This window comes from Scophthalmus maximus, chromosome 12, assembly GCF_022379125.1.
Source record: "Scophthalmus maximus strain ysfricsl-2021 chromosome 12, ASM2237912v1, whole genome shotgun sequence".
Lineage (NCBI taxonomy): Eukaryota > Metazoa > Chordata > Actinopteri > Pleuronectiformes > Scophthalmidae > Scophthalmus > Scophthalmus maximus.
In genome coordinates, this window is record NC_061526.1 from 21310050 (window position 1) to 21329427 (window position 19378).

General features: G+C 47.1%; 1 protein-coding gene across 1 annotated transcript in view; it reads left to right on the forward strand.

Moving 5' to 3' along the window:
* chrm2a (cholinergic receptor, muscarinic 2a) overlaps positions 1-19378 on the forward strand; it is a 58408-nt gene that overhangs the window by 13117 nt on the left and 25913 nt on the right. Inside the window, exon 2 of the mRNA XM_035616627.2 lies at positions 7202-7352. The gene's annotated coding sequence lies outside the window, so the exon portion shown is untranslated. The remainder of the gene's footprint in view (positions 1-7201; positions 7353-19378) is intronic.

Below are 19378 nucleotides of genomic sequence, written 5' to 3' on the forward strand. Positions count from 1 at the left end.
TGAGGGATGTGAAGTGTGAGGAGACCAGGCGCAACGCGGCCAAGTCAATCAATTTCTAATTAAATTGCTTCTCGGTCATCGATAATTCTTTTTTTTTTTTTCTGTAGCATTTAAGTGGCTTTTTTAATCTTTTCATACAGGAGGTGTGCTTAACCCGTGCAAAGTCCTTAGGAAACGTCAACGGCGGCAGGAGGAAATTAATAAACGGAGGCAATGTGTCGGATGGGAAAAGGATTTTCCCAGTGGGGGGGGGGGAAAAAAAAAAAGCTTCATTCATTTTAATCTAATCTGCGTTTAAAAAACAGAATGGCTTTTCCATTGACACCGAACGCGCTCATTCACGGTTCCATTTCACAGATTTATAGTGTCATGTCACTTGGGCCACGTTAATAATTCATTACTCAATCTCTCTCATGCAACTATTGTGTCGATTTCGATTGAACTTTTCTTGTCTTCATTGTCTCTGGGTAGTTTTATTGCTCGGGCCGCGGAGCGATAGTCCCGGACAGACAGTGAAGCATCGCTCAACTCTGGGGAGATAAGGAGGCCTGGCTCTCCAAAGTAAGAACTGTCCGTTTGCTCAGTATGTGGAGAAGGTGATTGAGCGTGTCTGGGGGCCGCTCACACCACAGTCTTGCCGTCCCCCCCCCCCCCCCTCCTCGATGCGTCGATTGATTAAGTTGTCTCAACTCGGTTTTCATTGGCCCCGTCGCCCCGTCCCGGGGCCACAATACACCTGCCCCGGCCTGTCAGCTGGCGAAAGTTATGACATCATGAGGCCCCTCATAAGGCACCTCCATTGTTTTGAAATGAAGGCACATCAATTTCACAGGCTCCACTGCCCGGCGGATGATTTGTGAGTGCTATTATCCCCTGAAATCGCTTTGGAAAATGTCTGCGGTGTGAAGACGGGAATCGTCGACGCAGGGAGGGAGGGAGGGGGGAAGAAACGGAGGGTTGCATGGAAATGGTTCATTGGTTGTGTATGTAACCAGCGAAAGCAAGTGCAAGAGCAAGGTCATGGAGGATGGAGGGAAAACGAAAGATGTCATGTTCCCATCAAGAGAATGTGTTTATCATTATCATTTCAAAGTTTCTTTTGGAAATATGAAAGCACTTGATAAACTTGACATCCAGCAAACGCTAACAGACTTACAGTATGGCAGAGAAGAAGAAGAAGAGTGAGAGGAGGGAGGGGGGACGGGGGGGGGACCCATAACCTAGTTACGAAATCAGCTTCTTCTGTGAGAGCAGGTCTGACTGCGAACCGGCTGACAGCCGAAGTTTTCATTTGCAAGCTTGACTCATTCGTTGTGGAGCCATTTAAGTGTCGCCGCTGTCCATTGTTACAGGCTGCACCTGAGAGGGACAGCTGAGTGTTCCAAAATAAACCTGACCACATCGGAGGTAATTGCAAAATGGCATTTTTTGTTGTTGCTGTTAGGAAGTTCACCTCGCCGCCTGCTCGGCGGGAGCAGGCTCCGTTCGTCTGAAGCCGCCGCCAAACTTTTCGCGACTCAGCACGACGGAATGAGCAGATTGCCGATAAGGAATGCTCATCAATCACGTCCTTGCAGCGATTGAGGCCGCGCGCCGTCTATCTCTCCCTCTCGAGAGTCCCCCGTCCCCCCCCCTTCCTTTTTGAAAAGTCCAAGTCGAGTGAGAACAAACAGGTGAATCTGTTTTGAAGGGGTAAAAAGCGTCGCCGCGTGCCTTCATGAGACCAGCTGCCGGAACACAATGCTTGGTCAAACGTTCAAGTTATCAGTCGAGTGCAGGAGCGAAGGGGCCTCTTCACCCCACACCTGCACCGAAGGATTTCAATTGGCCTGTAACGGCGCCGGGCCATTCTGCCGGGCTGAGATAAAACATAACACCCAAAGAGAAAACAAGTTGAATAATCAATTCCATAGAAATGCCTGGGTATTAATCTAGAGCAGGCTGCCTCCCCGAGGGCCGTGAGATGATTTGCAGCGGGATTTAGCGGATAAATTCACCGCCTGTGAGAAAATGATATACCAATATTTTATTTTTTTAAAAAAAGCACAATATCCTATCGTGTTTTTTGATTCATTGTTTAATCTGTATAACGATTATGCGCAACCTGGGGGCTCTGCTCACAATTATGAAGTCAAATCGTCTGCAACGGCGATGAGTTATTCGCCATCGGTGCGCCGCTGCGATACGTGGACACACTTCTGTGTACAGGCATAAGGATCCCGTAAAATGAAGTCTCCTGTATATTATTATTATTTTAGTATTCTTATTTTTTCATTATTAGAATTAAAATGATCAGCCGTAACTTCTAGGAAAATGAAAGCACTCCCGACTTTCAATCTGTCATAGTCACGCTGCACGAGTTCTTTAATTACTTCTGCTTCTCTCTTGTCAAACCTGGTTGACCATTTTCAATCGGGCACAGTCCCGAATTTTGGCGGAACAGATTTTTCCCTTATCCACGCTTGTTCAAGAAGGAGTGCACATAAAAGTGCTTGTGTCTTTCCCTCATGGGAGGAAGAAGTAATCTAATCCTCCCTGTCCTTCGCTGCATATGCAGCAAAAATATGGAAGGATTTTACTGCCTGCCGTTAGATAGAATGTCTGCAAAAGCAAATACTATAACGTGTGATGAAGGGATTCGTCGGCTTGGTTTGAAAAGCCCCGGACATCACGTCAAGTTCAGACCAATTCAACATTTATATTCATAATCCTCCGACCAAGAATGGGACGTAGATGTACCTTTCAGCTGTCCTAAAAGCCAACTGAATGTCCCACAAATATTCATGTGAGCGCGATGTGCACGTACGGGCGACACAATTACAAAAGGGACGACAAATGAAATCCCTGCTTCTCTGTGAGCCACCAACAGGATTCTTTCCCCCAGAAAGAGCAAATACAACTTCCCTTAGCCGACAGTTCTGTGCCTCTTCTCCGCAGACACACTCCCCGCTGTTTTCGCTTGCCGTGAAAAAAGGAATTGGTAATTCAAGTAAGTCTCCCCGACGAAAAACCATCCATTGTGAATTTAATTATGGGTCTCGGCGGAATATCCTGTCGCCCCCCCCCCTGTCTTCTATGGTACAGTGAAGAGGGAGGCCGCTGACGCCTCTAATAAAGGCCGGCCCTGTGACACTTCCTGTTCCGCCTCTTGACTCGAGCTTTAGATCACCGTTGAATCAAAGTGCGGCGGAATTTCATCCAATCTCCCCGACGAGGGAATCTTTTTCAGAGCTCCCCATTGGGCTGTAATGTGCAAAGCTAACCTTTGCACGATCCTCGCCGCCATCTATTCAAATCGCGTCCTCTGTAACCTTTGCTTAATTCTCTCTGAAAAACCTCCCTGCGATCCGAAAGCCCCAAGTCTTTTTCATCCGTTTTGTACAATTCTGATCGTATTCCACAGAACTGGTGTAAAAGCATATCACAGACACCATAGATTTGAACGGTAGATCGAATGGATGCATGAATACAGATGAATAGTCATTTTAAATCCCTTTTAAATCTCTGACGCATCAAAAGTATTTATTGGTGCCGAACTTCTGCAGGTTGTCGTAAATACGTCTCCCCGCTTTGCGATCACGGCGGCGCTCGTCGGTTTGGAACAAAGCGGCCGTGACAGACATCGCAGTGGCCAAGCCCCTCGTGCACTTTATTAGAAGAAGCCCTAATCAGCGCTGTCGGCTCTTGAGCGGGACAGTGTCGGGGACGCAGCGAGCCGGGCGGTGCAAATACGTCTAAAGTCAACTCTCTGGTAATAATAGCACGACCCCTCCTCTTCCCGGAGGTGGGACATCCCCCCACTGATCGCTCGGCCTTGTTGGTGAATTCCGCTGTCTCAGGCTTAACACATTGGGCAGATTGTTACTATAGATCTCATCAATGGATAAATCTGCCACTTGGACACAATGGTCAATGGAGCGTATGGATCCGACCGCGTAGCGTCTCGTTTGGAAGCACGAGTCGCAGATATTCTCAAAAGAGACGCTGGAGAGTCGGTGGAGGGAGATTGATGGTGTCGGCCTGCCAGCCTTGCAGACGGTTACATAACCGAGGCTTCTTTTTAAAAAAAAAAAAATGTATCCAGGCACATGCCCCTCCCCCCCCCCCCCGCCTCCCTGCTGGGATGTTGGATAACGAAGAGTCAGTGTGCGTGTCCGCTGAGATCTACAACCAGGTTCGAACTTGGGAGGAGCATCTCCTCCCTCCTTGAGGCCATAACGCTGATGTTGCAGCAAAGCAGCAGCAGCCCACGCTTTGAGGAGGAGGAGGAGGGGGGGGGGGGGGGCGTCGCAGTCAGGGAACACCAAGTACTAGGAAATTGCATTACCGACTCTCCCCTTGGAGTATTTAAAAATGGAAACGCTGGAAGGGGCCGTGTTGTCGCTTACGCTTTTCCACGGGGTCTCTCTCCACGGCGCAGGACTCGTCAGACGTAAAAAAAGAGGGGGGGGGGGGCGTTGTGAGGTGAAGTTGTGATAAGAGAAAAATGCGATATGAACGCTTTAATCTCGGGGGGATATCAAATCTTCCCTGGCAAGGACCCTCTTCTCATTTTCCGTCGGCTTGATGCCGCGTCTTCCGTTTGTTTTCTTCTTTTCTTCATATTGCTATGCAGAGGTGACCCTCAGAGAATCATATTCATCATAAGAGAAAGCGATCCATCAGTGGCGCCCCTAATGGCTAAACGCTTGCTGCTATAGGTTAAATAACTGGAATTGTGTTCCAGATAAGTTGATTGACTGTTTGATCTATAGACCGCTACAAAACCGAGGCGACGTCTTCAAATGTCTCGTGTTTTTTGCATGAAAACTCAGAGATATTCAGTTTGTCATCACACGAGACAAAGGAAAGCTCAGAATCTTCACAACTTGGAAAAGTTTTTTTGGCACAGTCGCTTCAAAAATTCGCGAAATCATGAATAAATGGTCAGAACAACGTATTAGTTTTCTGTCAGTCCACTTATCAATTGATAGACTTGTCTATTTAGCCTCTTTCAGACAAAGGAAATGCATCAGACGGAGAAGAAAAACCAAGATTTCACAATTTCTGGCTAAACAATGCATAAATCTGGGAGATGCATTTCAAGATAAGACAGATCATCCTGGGCTGCAGCAACAAAATATGTATTCAAATTTGTTGTAGTGTAATCAGATGAAAACTATAATTTAGTCGGCCGCCCGGCGAAGCTCTGAGGCATCTAATTTGATATGTATCTTGAAGGTACCTGCGTGGATAAAGAGAAAATAAAATTATCCACAAAAATTATTGGAATACATTTGCTCAGCTCTGAGACGGCAGACACAAAACATGAAGTTTGGGATATTTATGCGGCTAAAGATTGAAGTAGAAACCAGGCCTGTCACGCTAATTCCATTGTCGACTCATCGTGCGATAGATGAATGTGAACTCAATCATTTTCATTGACCTCGCTAACGGCCGTTGTGTCTACGTGCGTGTTTGTCGACGTGAGAGCGAAGCGTCGCCGCTTCTGTCCTCTCGTCCGTTCTCGTCGTGTGTTTCATGGTTTGGTCTAGAAATGACAGAAAATATGGATTTCTTAATATTTTTCTCCTATTTCAAATCGCTTGTTGTTCGGCCTGAACGCAAAAGTCCAAACTTTGGGTGACATTTCCCTCGGCCGCGCCACCAACAAATCGTTTAGGACTCGCGTGATTCGGTATCAAAAAAAAAATGGTCTCAAAATGACAATAATACTGTTCATCGCAAATCATTTCCGGAACAATGCATCGTTCCCATATGTCTTTACTGCGTGAGCTTAGACGGCGACGACAGCGTCCCCGCGCAGGTTCGGCCGCTTCATTTGATAAGGGGTCATTCTGCGGAGATCGAGGTGATGGAGTGCGGACAAAAGGCAGCCGGCACGGGTCAAGCTGTGCCCAGGGAGAGAGCGTGCACCGCTCCTTATTACCTTGATGGACATTTCTTTCACTGTCACACACACACACACACATATACAGTATAGGCCTGACGAATCGTTTGGACAACGCATCGTCCGACTATGCGAGACGACAACGGCGCGCCACACGCGCGTGTTTTCAACCCACGGCTTTCCCACAACCCCTTTCACTCGCGACGAAGCCCCCGCTCGCGTTTGCAGAACGACCTTCGCTCCTTCGAGCCAGCTGCGTGTGCGTTTCAGAAGGGTGCTCCTTTCCCCCCCCCCCCTCCGCCGCCCTCTTTTCCGTTCTGTGATTAGTCATAACAGCGGATGACGCGTCGGCGAGTGCGAGAGACCGCGCGCCATAAACACGAGTCGTTATCATGACACTACATCTCCTTCGCCGGCGCAGGCCGGCCCAGTGTACACAACACCGGAGCCTCGGGGGTTTCATCCCTCCCAGCAGCTGCTGGTTACAGGTCCTCCAGGGACGGAGGACTGTATAATTCATGACGTGAGGACTGAAACTGAAATCCCAGGCCAGCGCCGAGACGCCTCCATGCCCTTGAAACGGAATCGCGGGTTTGTGATCACGGAGCGTAGCGATGGAGGATTCCACCTTGCACGATTTACATCACCTGACGTCGACGTTCAGTTGCTATGCAGGAAATTAGGTGTCCCTAGTTTACGTCACATGTTTTTTTTAACGGACGGTGATTTGGTCCGCATTAGTTTCATGTGCAGACCAAAGCCGTTTTCCGACATGATCTCACGATTGCGCCCCCGGATATTTTCGGGAGTTCGCCGAACGCCGGACATCAGCAGCAAAATGTCCAGAAGGTTCTGCGGCGTGTGGGTAGAGAGCATGCAGGAGGCTGGATACGACGATTAACTCCTCAGGAAAGTGTTAACTGACGCTTTAAATCGAGCGATAAGTCATTTTCTCATAGACTTCTAGAGGGACTGACTTATTTTTGCAACCAGTGAGTCGCCCTCTGCTGGTCAATGCAGAGAATACAGCCTTCAGGCACTTTCACTTTGGCTTCCTTTTTCAGAAACCTGGTGACTACGTCCATTTTTATATACAGTCTATGTTTTCAACAGACAAATACATAACTGACAACAATGATATCCTCATATCTAAATCTTGGCAAGAACTAAAAGTACATTTATTTCACTGATTATTTAACAAAGACTTTTAACCATGCTGTAATTTCTTTGCAGGGGCACGAAGGCAGCGCTTCACCACCCATGTGTCCATGTCTCATTCACATTTACCCTTTTTCTCCCCTTTCCGTACAGTGGCCATGGCTATTAACCATGAAGCTGGAGCCTAACATTCCCATCGCTTCCCTCGGTCAGAAAGAGCCTCGCCGGCGCTACATCGAACACACGCTCGCCGAAATATGCCACCCGAGTGCGAGCGGGCCCGACGGACTGCTTAGCACCTGCTGTGAGTACCGACCGCTCTCCGACTCCGCCGGCTTCACTGCTTTGACACATCGCATCAAGTCAAACGCCACAAGAGAAACTCATCATCACCCGCCCTGATTTTCTGAAAGACTCATTCCCAAAACCGTCGTGAGGTATCGCACTTCCTCTCTGCACACATGGATCACAGGTTTTATTTGAAAACAGTTAACGTCTGACGCTGATTTATTACCCGCCCCTGCTGTGCGGGTTATTGCCTGTAATGAGTTTCAATTTGTCTCCGGAATCTTTATGGCGGATCGAAATTTATGCGCGCCGCAAATGATATATCTGCATATATTGCGTTAGCTCCTCCAAAAAGCAGAAGCACCTCGCCGAGTCTGGCAGGTAGCATTAATTATTCTAAAATGTATTCATCGCACCGCGTGGAATAATGTGCTCGTTATGCACACAGGCGATTTTTGCCGAATGCGTTGTAAACTGTCATTTTAAATCTGGTAGTTTCTTTTTACAATTTAATTTTTTTAATGGTTGTATCCTCGGCACGGTAATTTTTCCTCTAATATATCAGCCAAGTGACCACCGTCACGCCGAGACCTCGAGCGTAGACACAGTCGGGAGGCTCGAGCGCCAGTCGGTCGGAGATAATTACACGAGGCAAATTCTAATAATCGCAGGTAAGTAGTCGTCATGGCAATGCGCACTGAACTGCCTTAAGATAGGTTATATATATATAGTATATACTGGTTATCAGTTGAACTTTACAGCACTGCATTTACAATATTGCGCCTTCTAGAAGAGTGAATGTTCACTTTGCTGGTTTGAATACTTTCATCCACTTTAGTTCAAAGATATTTAAGATGTGCTTTTATATTTTAAAAACAAATCCGCTCTAATCAATATTTGTCTCTTTAAACGCTGCAGTGATACACTACAACAGCGCCTACTTGACCGTCAGAGCATTTAAGCTTCTGCGAGTTTATCGTTTTTCTGTTTTACTCCCTACTTTTCCATTTCAACCTCGGCAGTTCCTCAGCAGCGGTAAGTGGCTGTTTTGAAAAAACGCTCAAATAAATTCTAGCTGGTGATCATGGCGCAACATTTAGCAGCTAAAGAGCAAGATAATACCCCCCCCCCCCCCCCCCCCCCCGGGGGAGTTTGAGGACGCCATAAACAGAACCCCCCCCCCCCCCCTCCCCGAACGAATGTCCTGGACGTGTAAATAACAAGCAGCCATTTGTAAAGTGGTGATATGTCAATGTTGTGTTTGCAGATTATTCCCCTGGCCCCCGAGAAAATCTATTAATGCAGCTCTCAGCCTCCAAATGACTGAATGCCGTTCGAATGCGCATTAGTGTAGTAAACACTTTGGCGAGCAAATGCGTCCCTGCTCTCGACGCCACCCCCTGATTAGGGGTTGGGACAGCGCTCCTGTCCGTCTTCATCTCAGTCTTGGATTGAGCCTTTTTTTTTTTGCTGCCACACAATCCCTGCAGACAAACAAAAAGGGCGTCATGCAAAGCAAACGCGGGAGCGCCCAAAGTCAACGACCTCGCTATTCACCCGGGGAGTGTGTGTGTGTGTGTGTGTGTGTGTGTGTGTGTGCGCTAACATTATCAGCAGACATGGCAACTGCAAACACACACACACACACACAACAGTGTTTGGCGCTGTTCCGCCGACAACGCCGTCAAGTGCTCTCCCTCCTCATCACAGCGACGCTGTCCAGAACCATTTCTCAAAAGGAATTTTGGCTCTTTGAACTGAGATTGTGCCAATGAGTGTGTGTGTGTGTGTGTGTGCGCGTATCTCCGCCAAGCTGCATACTCGATACTCTTGTCCTTGTGCTAAATCGACTGCATATTCATCCGTCCACTTTTTGCTCTCCTTTTTTTTTCTTTCATCGTGGTTTGCTCGCAGAACACCGCCAACGGACGGTCCGGTCAGATCTGTGTCATGCCGGCGCCAAATCCCTGGCACAGATTCCACAGGAGAGGGCAGCGCCAGCCTTTGAGAGGCGAGGGTAGCGGCAGCGGTCGCACCAATTAGAACAGCCGACAACCTCGACCACCCAGCGCCGCGCGCTCCAACCCCGGCTGGCTCGAGATAACAGAGTCGACGCGCGCGCGCACACATGCTCAGACAGATAGGCACGGGCGTACGCGGCGGGGCACGCACTCTCCGCACACCCACTCATAACTTGGGAACCTAATGCATATGCAACGCCGCGCCAAACACCGTCCATTAGCTGCAACCAGGGGCCCGAGCGCGCTGCTCGAAGTGTCAAATATGCATGAGGGAGTGGAGGTCTGTGTCTAATCCTCCAGGCAATTAACACCATCGTTTTTTTCCGGGGCTAAGCTCCTAGATGCTCACATGAAAACCTCTCCCCGAGCCGGCTTGTTGAATTTTTTTTAAGGTGGGACTAATGTACAGGTACACTGGCCGGAGGCTCGCTTTTATGGATCGGAGCCATCGGGGGGGGGGGGGAGTCGACAGCGGCTGCAGCCTTGTACGTTGACAATTGTCCACGTCGATGTATGGGGCCAATACATTGGCCGTGGAAAACCCCGCCCGGGAAAAAAGCTGCGCTTAGAGGGATATCGAAGTGGGGTTGAATGAGTTTCTTATGCATGGTTAATTTGTCACCTTTATGCAGATGGTGATCAGCGACGTCATGTAACGGAGCTTGGAGGAGAAGTGGAAGTGGAAGAGTCTTTTTCGCCACATTTTAAAACAGCTGTCCGGCGGAAAACTGAAGCAGTGAAAAAAATACATCCTTTGGCGTCCAATTGAATTTTTAGGTAAGCATTTAAAAAATGTGGCGGAAAAAGAGGGTGGTCCCCTCTGCAGCAGTGGGACTCCCACTTACGCTGGCCGCACTTCTCCTCCAAACTCCGTTAAATGACATCACTGATCACCATCTCCATTAGGTCACATGTCGACTATGCATCAGTAACTCATACATCCCCACCTCAAAATCACCGAACTGTCCCCTTTTTTTTTTTTTTAGATAACGCACATTCGGCTCTGCGAAGCGTGCGTCTGTGTTCAGAAAAAACATATACATGTATTTCTGTTGAGTCGTGAACAATTTTGACATTTACAGCGCGAAAAACAAACAGGGCTTAACGGACAGAGAGACTCGCAGAGACGCTCCTGCAGCGCGTTGTCGTCTTCTGTACATTGTTGCAAAAGCATTTCATTCTGTTTTTTTCGCCGTTGCTTGTGCAGATGTTTTTAGCCTCCGGTGAGATATTGACTGAAATGTTCAGCCCGGTGTGACGAGAGAGGGGGGGGGGCGCTGGTGTTCAGAGGCGTTTGGCTGGGAAGCAGTATCGATTGCACTTAAAGTGACAAGATTGAGGAGGCCCACTTTGACACGTTATCCCTGTTGCCGCCAACAGACAGAGTGCGGGGCCAGAGGAGCGACGCCGATTGATTTTTTTTCTTCTTCTTCTTTCGTGATCATGAAGGGGGCCCCCAGACCTATGAATCAGTTGTCCGAGCTGCGCTGCCCCGGAGATAAGTCAACAATTTTTCATGGCACTGCGGTAATGTACGGACCGACAGCCCATTTGATTTAAGAGGACAAGTAAATACTGCGGTAATGAATAGGCTTCATGCACATTCTGACAGGACGGGGGGACGGGGGGGGGGGGAGTCCTCGCAGCTCTGGCAGTAATAACCCGGCGACGCGGACTGGTGGTGTGTTCCAGCAGGCAGGTATTGCGGACAACCGGTTTCGGGGCATCAGTGGGATTTTGTTTTGCATAATTCACTAGGGGCGAAGGCGAGGAAAGCTGATATAACCTCTCCCCCTCTTATGGTCGTCCATCAGGTAGAATTGCTTCTATTTTTTTCTTCTTCTCCTAACATTAGGGCCGTCAAGGGGGAATAACAAATGTAGCCATGCAGAGCAACACATGATTACAGTGTAATAACGCCCCCGAGGTCAGAGGAATGTGACCTCATTCGGAGCGGCTCGGTGAACGGGGGCAAGTGAAATACTGGTCACATTAGACGAGGAGTCACCGGGGGAGAATGGTTCGTCTTCATCTGGGGGGGGGGGGGGCGGGGGCGCCGGCGGTCAGGCATTACGTCCGCTGTGATGTCTGTTTTGAAAGCGCCGTAATTGAAAACATGTAATTTGCACCGCAATGATGTTAGTGATCATAAAATTTGGCCTCTTCCATAAATACAATCTTACATGTCTATTGTGCCGACCCTCACATACAGTACAGCCCACAGGAGTGTGACAGTAACAATAACAAACACAGTTATTGTCACCAGGATTATACTCTAATACTTTTACCGTCGTACTTACTTCAGGGCGTGGATACTGTGTGATTGTACATTGAGTACCGTCCAATAACTCAAAGATGTAGGTAAGACGTGCAGTGGACGATTTCTCAGTCAGGCCACACCCCTCTGCTCGTCCACATATGGTTACTTTTGTTTTTGTTTTTTGGAACTAAAACAAAATGGCGCTGGCCCAAATGCCGTGTTCTTGGGCCACAACCAGCTAAGAGATCGCAACGCGATCGGTTGTACGCGCTCCTTCGTCTTTTTTAATGGCAGTTGGCAACCAGCTTCATAGGCGCATTCTTTGGTTAGAAGGAACCTTCTTCTAACCAAATCAAACGCTGCATTCAAATTCTTTCAAAGTGTAAAATCAAAGAAAATCCGTGAGACGTTACGTTGTTGCCCACCATCTGTTGAATTCCAGGAGACGTGACAACATGCATGCGCAAGCGGTGGACCAATGAACGAGCTCATTCTGGTCTGGTCTTCGGTACCGTGTCCTCTGTCGCAGACGTACCTCTCCACCAACCAACGGCTGACGTCGCGGCGAGTCGCCACTCAAGATGCCCGCGCAGACGACCTACGTGCTCGTTCTGCCCGCGCGTAAAAGTCTATGAAACGCATTCACATCACCCACGTTTCTCCAGGACCCCTGCTAAAAATATGTCTCTTGCCAATAGCGCGGGGGCTATTTCGAGCCACACATTTTTCCTCTGATTGATATGGTGTAAATCCATCAAAATAATCTTCCAGGAAATTGCACAGGCCGGGCGCACTCACGGACCCGAGCAGCAGCGAGAATGAGGAGGTGGGGGGGGGGGGGGGGGGGGGGGTGGGGGGGGGGGGGGCAAGAAAGATGGAAGAAAGGCCTGCATAGCTCAAGATGGATATATTGAAATCTGAAAAAAAAATATATGAGATGGTTGTGGAGAGTATGGTTCATGAAGTACGTCGTGGAGGGGAGGGGGGGGCGGAGTACAAAATAAATAAGTACACAACAAGATACAGTAATTGAACGGAGGATAGAGGGGAGGGAGAGAAAAAAAGGGTTCATCATTGCTCCAGTGATCTCAGTTTATTCCAGTCTTCTACTTTCCTGTGTGTCGCCTGCAGGTCTATGTGTGCGCAGCATAGCCAATTACACATGAAACTAAGGGGGGGGGGCAGTTGCAAGTGATAAACACACACACACACACACCGAACAACGATTGGATTGAGAAGCAAAAAATGCAGGAAACTCCACTGAAAAGACAAATGTAGTTCAATATCAGTTTTTTCCTTTAACGGGGCTTATTGGTATATTTGTTTCAGGGGGCTGAAGCTTTTTTAATATTACTGTGTCATATAACAGCATTTAATCAAAGCAACACATTTTCTTTTTGCGCCTCACCTAATATCGCGTTACGTGTGACAACACACGAGCAGCAATGAACCGTGGAGCGGGTTTATTGGATGATTTTTTTATTTTTTACTTTACCCGAGTGTCATAACGGGAGAGTCTGCACAGCGTGCTAGGGGTCTTTTTTGCGCATGTGGTCGGCGGTGGTGGCGGTGGTGCGGGAGGGAAACCGAATCTTCTAGATGAGTTGTTCCTTGCAGGGAAGGGACTCGAAGGACACTTTAATGAATTTGAGTTTGGGGACTTCAGTGGGACGGGCCGTCACAGCATGAGGCCAAATATATATTGCTTCTGATGTGGATCTCTATTTGATAAATTACATTCATTTCAAAGTTTTAATATCTTTTTTTTTTCCTAGTCGACTTGCAAGTTGTACACAAATTTAAGTTTCATATGAGCAAAACACAACCGTGCGTTTCATGCTCTCCGCATAAACCAAAAAAAAGAGGCGCCTCACCCTGAAGACCATAACTCAGCTTATGTCCACTCTCGCCAGCGAGACTGAAGCGAGTGGCTGAGAGGCACGTCCCCGCTTGATAAGTTCGATGTGGCAGCTGACTCTGCTCAGCCTTGGGTGCGCGTTTGGAACAACATAAATGCAGGGATGTGCAAATGTATTCAAACAAGAAACTTTGTCCTGTTTAAAAGTCCATCATTGATGAACGTAATTTGTTACCTACGTTATTCTCTCAGCTTCCAATAAAAAAAAACAAAAAACTCCACAAGAGCCAGTGGGGAATTTATGTGCATACATACATTTTTAATATTATGAGTATGGATTTCTCCGACATGGTAATATATTTTAATCACCCGAGGATTTCAGTGATTTCGGATGACCAGCTTTTTCCAGCTGTGAGGGATTAGCAGTGCTTAGCTGAAATGTATGTAAGATCGGGCTGTGTGTGTGTGTGTGTGTGTGTGTGTCTGTGTGTGTGTGTGTGTGTGCGTGCGTGTGTGTGTGTGCGCACGCTTGTATACTTGTGTATGTTTTGTGTTCTGCCGCCTGCGTGTAATGAGCATCTGACGGCGAGTGGATCTTGGTTTTCATTAGGTTGTAAATGTCGACATGCTCGAGGCATGTTTGAAAAGGGTTTTTTTTCTGTCGGCCGCTGATCACGAGCGCTGTGCATCTTTTGTCGTATGTTGTTGACTCGTCGGACAATTAGAGAATGTGAATGGCTCAAAGGCAGAGACACGAATAGCTTCACAACAGACGTGGGAGATGAAGCGTCCCGGCAACCACCAATTAAGGCCATGTATCCTTGACACGAGGGCCTATTGCTTAATCAAAGCTCAGAGAATAATGAGCTGAAGTAAACAGTAATTACTGAAGCCAGGTCATTGATTACACTTCCGTCTCTTGACTGGTCCCGCGGGGGGATTCGTAAGCACAGAAACATCTCCAAATATGTACTTGATAGCAACATGTGACCTTCTTGGCTTGCTACGAAATCAATTGTATCTCGGCCGAATTTGCATCGAGTATTATTCATGCCGCTTATGACCGCACGCATGTTGCCCGAATCCAGTTCTATTCAGGCCCCCGGTGATTGATCGCGACTCCTCCTCACTAAGGATATATTCACACTCCATCATTTATCGATCACTAATGTCTTCGTGGTGCCCGTGTCGGCGGCGTGAATAATGCATGTCGTATGGATTCACCTCCCGTGTGAAGACGTAGGGAGAGACATGACCGCGCAAGCTGCCGGTGCGTTAGGCGGAGATCAAGCATGGGAAGTTATTCCGAAAAATCTGCAACACAACTGAAAGCGCGAACCGAGAGCGAGGGGGTCGGTCCCAGTGGGTCAACAACACAGGGGGGAAGTGTGTGTTCGTTTGGATGTTCACGAGTTGTATGAGACCTTTGGAACCGTTGGATGTTCACGAGTTGTATGAGACCTTTGGAACCGTTGGATGTTCACGAGTTGTATGAGACCTTTGGAACCGTTGGATGTTCACGAGTTGTATGAGACCTTTGGAACCGTTGGATGTTCACGAGTTGTATGAGACCTTTGGAACCGTTGGATGTTCACGAGTTGTATGAGACCTTTGGAACCGTTGGATGTTCACGAGTTGTATGAGACCTTTGGAACCGTTGGATGTTCATTCCAATTGCTGGAAATTAGTTTTGCTAGACGGATGTTTGTTAGACGGATGCAAATCACCGTCCAACATTTAAATTTCTTTCCACATCACTGCACATGGCCAGATTGTGGTAGTGGCAAATCAAAGAGATAATGATCGAGGTAAGGCAACCCGAACACGTTAAGGTTAAGGAAAGGTCGTGGCACGTGGTTAATCAAACAAAGACAAATGTTAACGCTGAGCCTGTGAGCGGGATTTGACCTCTGCTCTCTGTTCCCGCTACAAACTCATCCATCAAACCCAACCCCGTCTCCTCTACGTCTACCTTTACAACACGTAGGGCAAACCACTCCCTGCTTGACACAGGCATTGGACTAAATCGTGACGCGCATCGTCATTTTTGCGTTTGTCGTCTCTTCAAGGTCCAGATTAGACTTCCCCTGCACCTTCCTCATATCAGTATGTTCCTGTGATTTTCACCCTCAAAGCTCCTAAACGTCTTAAACCTCGAGAAGAAGATCTCAAACTAAATGTGATTTTGACATCGGAGTCCGTGCTTGTATATCCTAACTGTTAATATTGGCCCTCAAGTCACAGCTGTTTTCACAGAGGGGGAATCTAACATGGCTTTGCCCTAAAGAGCTTCTAATTTAACTGCGCAGGGGACACTCTCCTATTCCAAGTCTCTCGATTGTCTTTGGGGGGGGGGGGGGGGGGGGGGGGGGGGGGTAGGGTTATGTTACAACAACCGCGGAAGCACATTAGCATTGTGTCAATCTTTAAACAGCACCCCTGTCGTACCGCACTGACGAAAAGGTATTGAATTATCTGCGTGCACTGTTTATCTGCGAGGGGGGGGGGACATTGTAAACAGCAGGCCGGTCATGTGACGATAGCAATGGGAACGTGCACAACACGATAAGGGCTGCTTTCTCGCGTCATTACCGTTCACCACAGCTATTGTCCGGAGAATAGATACTCTCATAAAAGCTAGACATTACCCCCTCGGTGCATAGACATTATACACTGCGCATAATCTTCCATTACGAGCCATTTCACGTTGCAGCGACGGAAAGAATTCTCAGACGCCAGAATTTGCATACGTGGTGCGGCCGGTCTGCGTGTGGGTAACATGGAAAATGCAATTTTCTGCATGACTTCCCACTCTTCAGGTTGGCAGCTGTGTGTGAGAGAGAGAGAGAGAGAGAGAGAGAGAGAGTGTGTTCCACCTGTAATGGCACCGCTGTTGACACTTTTCATGAATTTGACTGCTGGTGCAAAAGGTTTTAAAGTTACCGCTATTGAAAAGGGTCTAATGTCAGTAAGAGAAATACTTTACGGTAACTGTCTTTCTTTCCTTAAAATGCTCATGGCAGTCTTTAAAGTAAGAACATGGCCTCAGTTTTTGCAATATATCAGTTATCTGCTAGAGTATTGGCTGCCGATACGACACAGCCCAGTATTCGTAGAAATTTTGTTTTGTGTCAGACAATTCCACACTCTTTGTGCCCAGTTGAAACATGCAACGTTAACTTATTAGGTTGCCATGTGTGCACCATGGTTGAGGTGTTGAGGTTGTGGTGGTGGATGGGTGTGTAGGATGTCTGACAGACCTGCAATTATGGATTGCATTTTTATTAACCATAACCTCAATCTTTCCCTATAATCAATCATATGGTAATTTCCCTTAAAGTTTGAATCGTGCAATCCGGAGTTTTTCCACAAATCGTATAATATCCTTCTTGTGTGATGATTGAGTTTATGCTGCGTTCATACCGAACGCGACGTTTGCTATGTATAGTATATCACAAAGTTAACGAAACAATTTACTGTACGCAGAGTGATGAACATAATTGAAGCTTGATATTAGCTCATTAAGGATATCATCCATCTCATTGGATGGCGGTGCCATCAGTGGGTGAAATCTGATGCCGAACAAACAAATCAAAACATACGCAGAAGGTATGTACAGCAGGACAGATGCCAACTCTGTTTGTGAAGTATAACCTCGGATCCCCTCTTTGTCAGTCGATGAGTTCAACAAAAAAGGTGGAGGAATCAAGTTCAACCAATAGTGAATCCAAAACATTCATCTTATTTCTCGTACCGTACTGAGGGAATGTGCGTTCCAGGGTCGCATCTGGCTCCCCGTCGTTATGTATCCAGATATTAATCCGTCTGAAAACTTCAAATCCTCCAAAAAAAGGGGTCTCATGATCAACGGCAGGAGTTAATTTCCTCTCCGAGGATGAATCAGGCACTTAAATCAGTGACCGACTCTCCCTACCTTTTTGCGCTACAAAGACAAACCTTTGGGTGCCTGTGTTGGATCAATGCCTTGACAAGAATATAACCCCATAGAGAGTTTCAGACAGCCACACTGTCTAAGATGTTCAATTTACCTCAAGGCTCGCCCCTGTGAGGATTTTTCGATTTCAGTACATCAATAGCTCTCAGGAATTTCGAAACAGAATGGATGAACGGTCAGCGGGGAGTCTAGAAGGAGAGACTACAAAGTCCGCGGCAAGAAGCTCCTTCTCCTTGTCCCGCTGTATTTCCAGTGACAGGATTGTGCATGTAACGTGCTCTGTCATCGCTCTTAGCAAGGGGGGGGAAGCCTCTAAGAGCACTTCTGCAACACTATTGTGAGAATGAAACCGTAACGAAGGGGGCTGAGGTACGAGAGTTTTTCCACATTTTGTGGGCATTTTCTGACTATTTTCACTGCCCTTTACACATCTTCTGTCAACATGACTCCCACACAATCCTCCAGCTCCCTGATGTTGGCACAAAGCAACAGATGAAGCGTTTGAATCTGCAGCCAGAGAGCCCCATCGGGATAATGACCAGGTTTGGGCAGGGGAGAAAAGGGTACATGTCTAAGTCCTGAATGTGAGGTGTCAGCATTTGATTAATGTCTGACACCACTGTGCGTTTCGACTCTTGGCTGATAAACTGAGAGAAATCGCTGATGGATGGCCACCTTCCTCCGAGATAAGGCTTGTTTCTCTCCTTGGGACTATAGGCAATACAAAAACGACAGATTTCTATTTTGACATTAAAGACCTTGTCTATATCACATTGAGGATCTCATTACCGTCTTTAGGTAGTCGACCAAGTGCAACAAGATAGACTTGACTTTGTGCACTTTTTTGATGAAGTGGGCTCGGACTTTGGCCTAAGGAATAGAAAAGCTTTCTAGGCCAACAAGCGTTTCTTGCAAGTGAGCCAAATGATAAGATGCCAGATACTGAGACACACGTGATATCTCATTTAAGTGGCAACCTGGTGTGCAGTGGGGCCTCAAAGGTACCACATGGGCACATTAATGATTAATCAGTTTGTTTGCGTCACACGAAACATTGGTCGCTCTAACATTTAGGTGTCAGAATCAATTTCCCCTCAGGGATGAGTGTTGTTCGGTTTACCTATGGTTTATTTATGAGCAAAAAAACAACGACAACACAGACACGAATGAAATTTCATAGAAATTAAAGAGACTATAACATATGCGTTGTACAACACAGGTTTTGACGAATAGAAACTCATGTTGAAAGGTATTTAATAAACACATACTTACCCTGATGAACTACTTCCTCGATACTGACAGTTAAGACATATGTGTCATCTAAATCACAGTCGTCGATTGTATTCATAGAACCTAATCAATACTTTAGATGGATGATGATTAGGACAGCCCCGGCAAGTGGACTGGTGATCAATTACATGTGCACCAGGCCCGAACACTTGGAAGTGTACAGACAACAGATTACCATATTTCTTCTCACCTCCCAGTGCACTGGCTTTGGAAGCACCCAGCACCTGGGAGGAAAGTTCATGTTTCATTAAGAGAATACTGTTCCCACCAATAAAATCAACATCTCCTGGGTCTCATTTCCATGTGCATGTTCAACATGTTACAGTCTCTGGAAATTTATCTCAAGAGGCTTTTCACATTCAATTTAATTTACCATAAGGGCACGCCTGTTAGGAAGATTTACCATATCTTCTAGATGGACGCGATTGATTTGAGTTGATTCCCAGTGGATTCGAGTAAATGAAATGTCAAGATCTATGTGACGCGATGAATATTAATGGTACCCTATATGCGAGGCGAGACAGTAAGGGGTAAAAGTAAATTCAGCCTAGTTGGCTGTCATGTTTGGTGAGAGAGGACTTCACTGATTAAAGTAAAATCCACTCTGTGCTCTCAGACAGGTCGTCCATATCACCGACACACATTTCACATCTTGCCT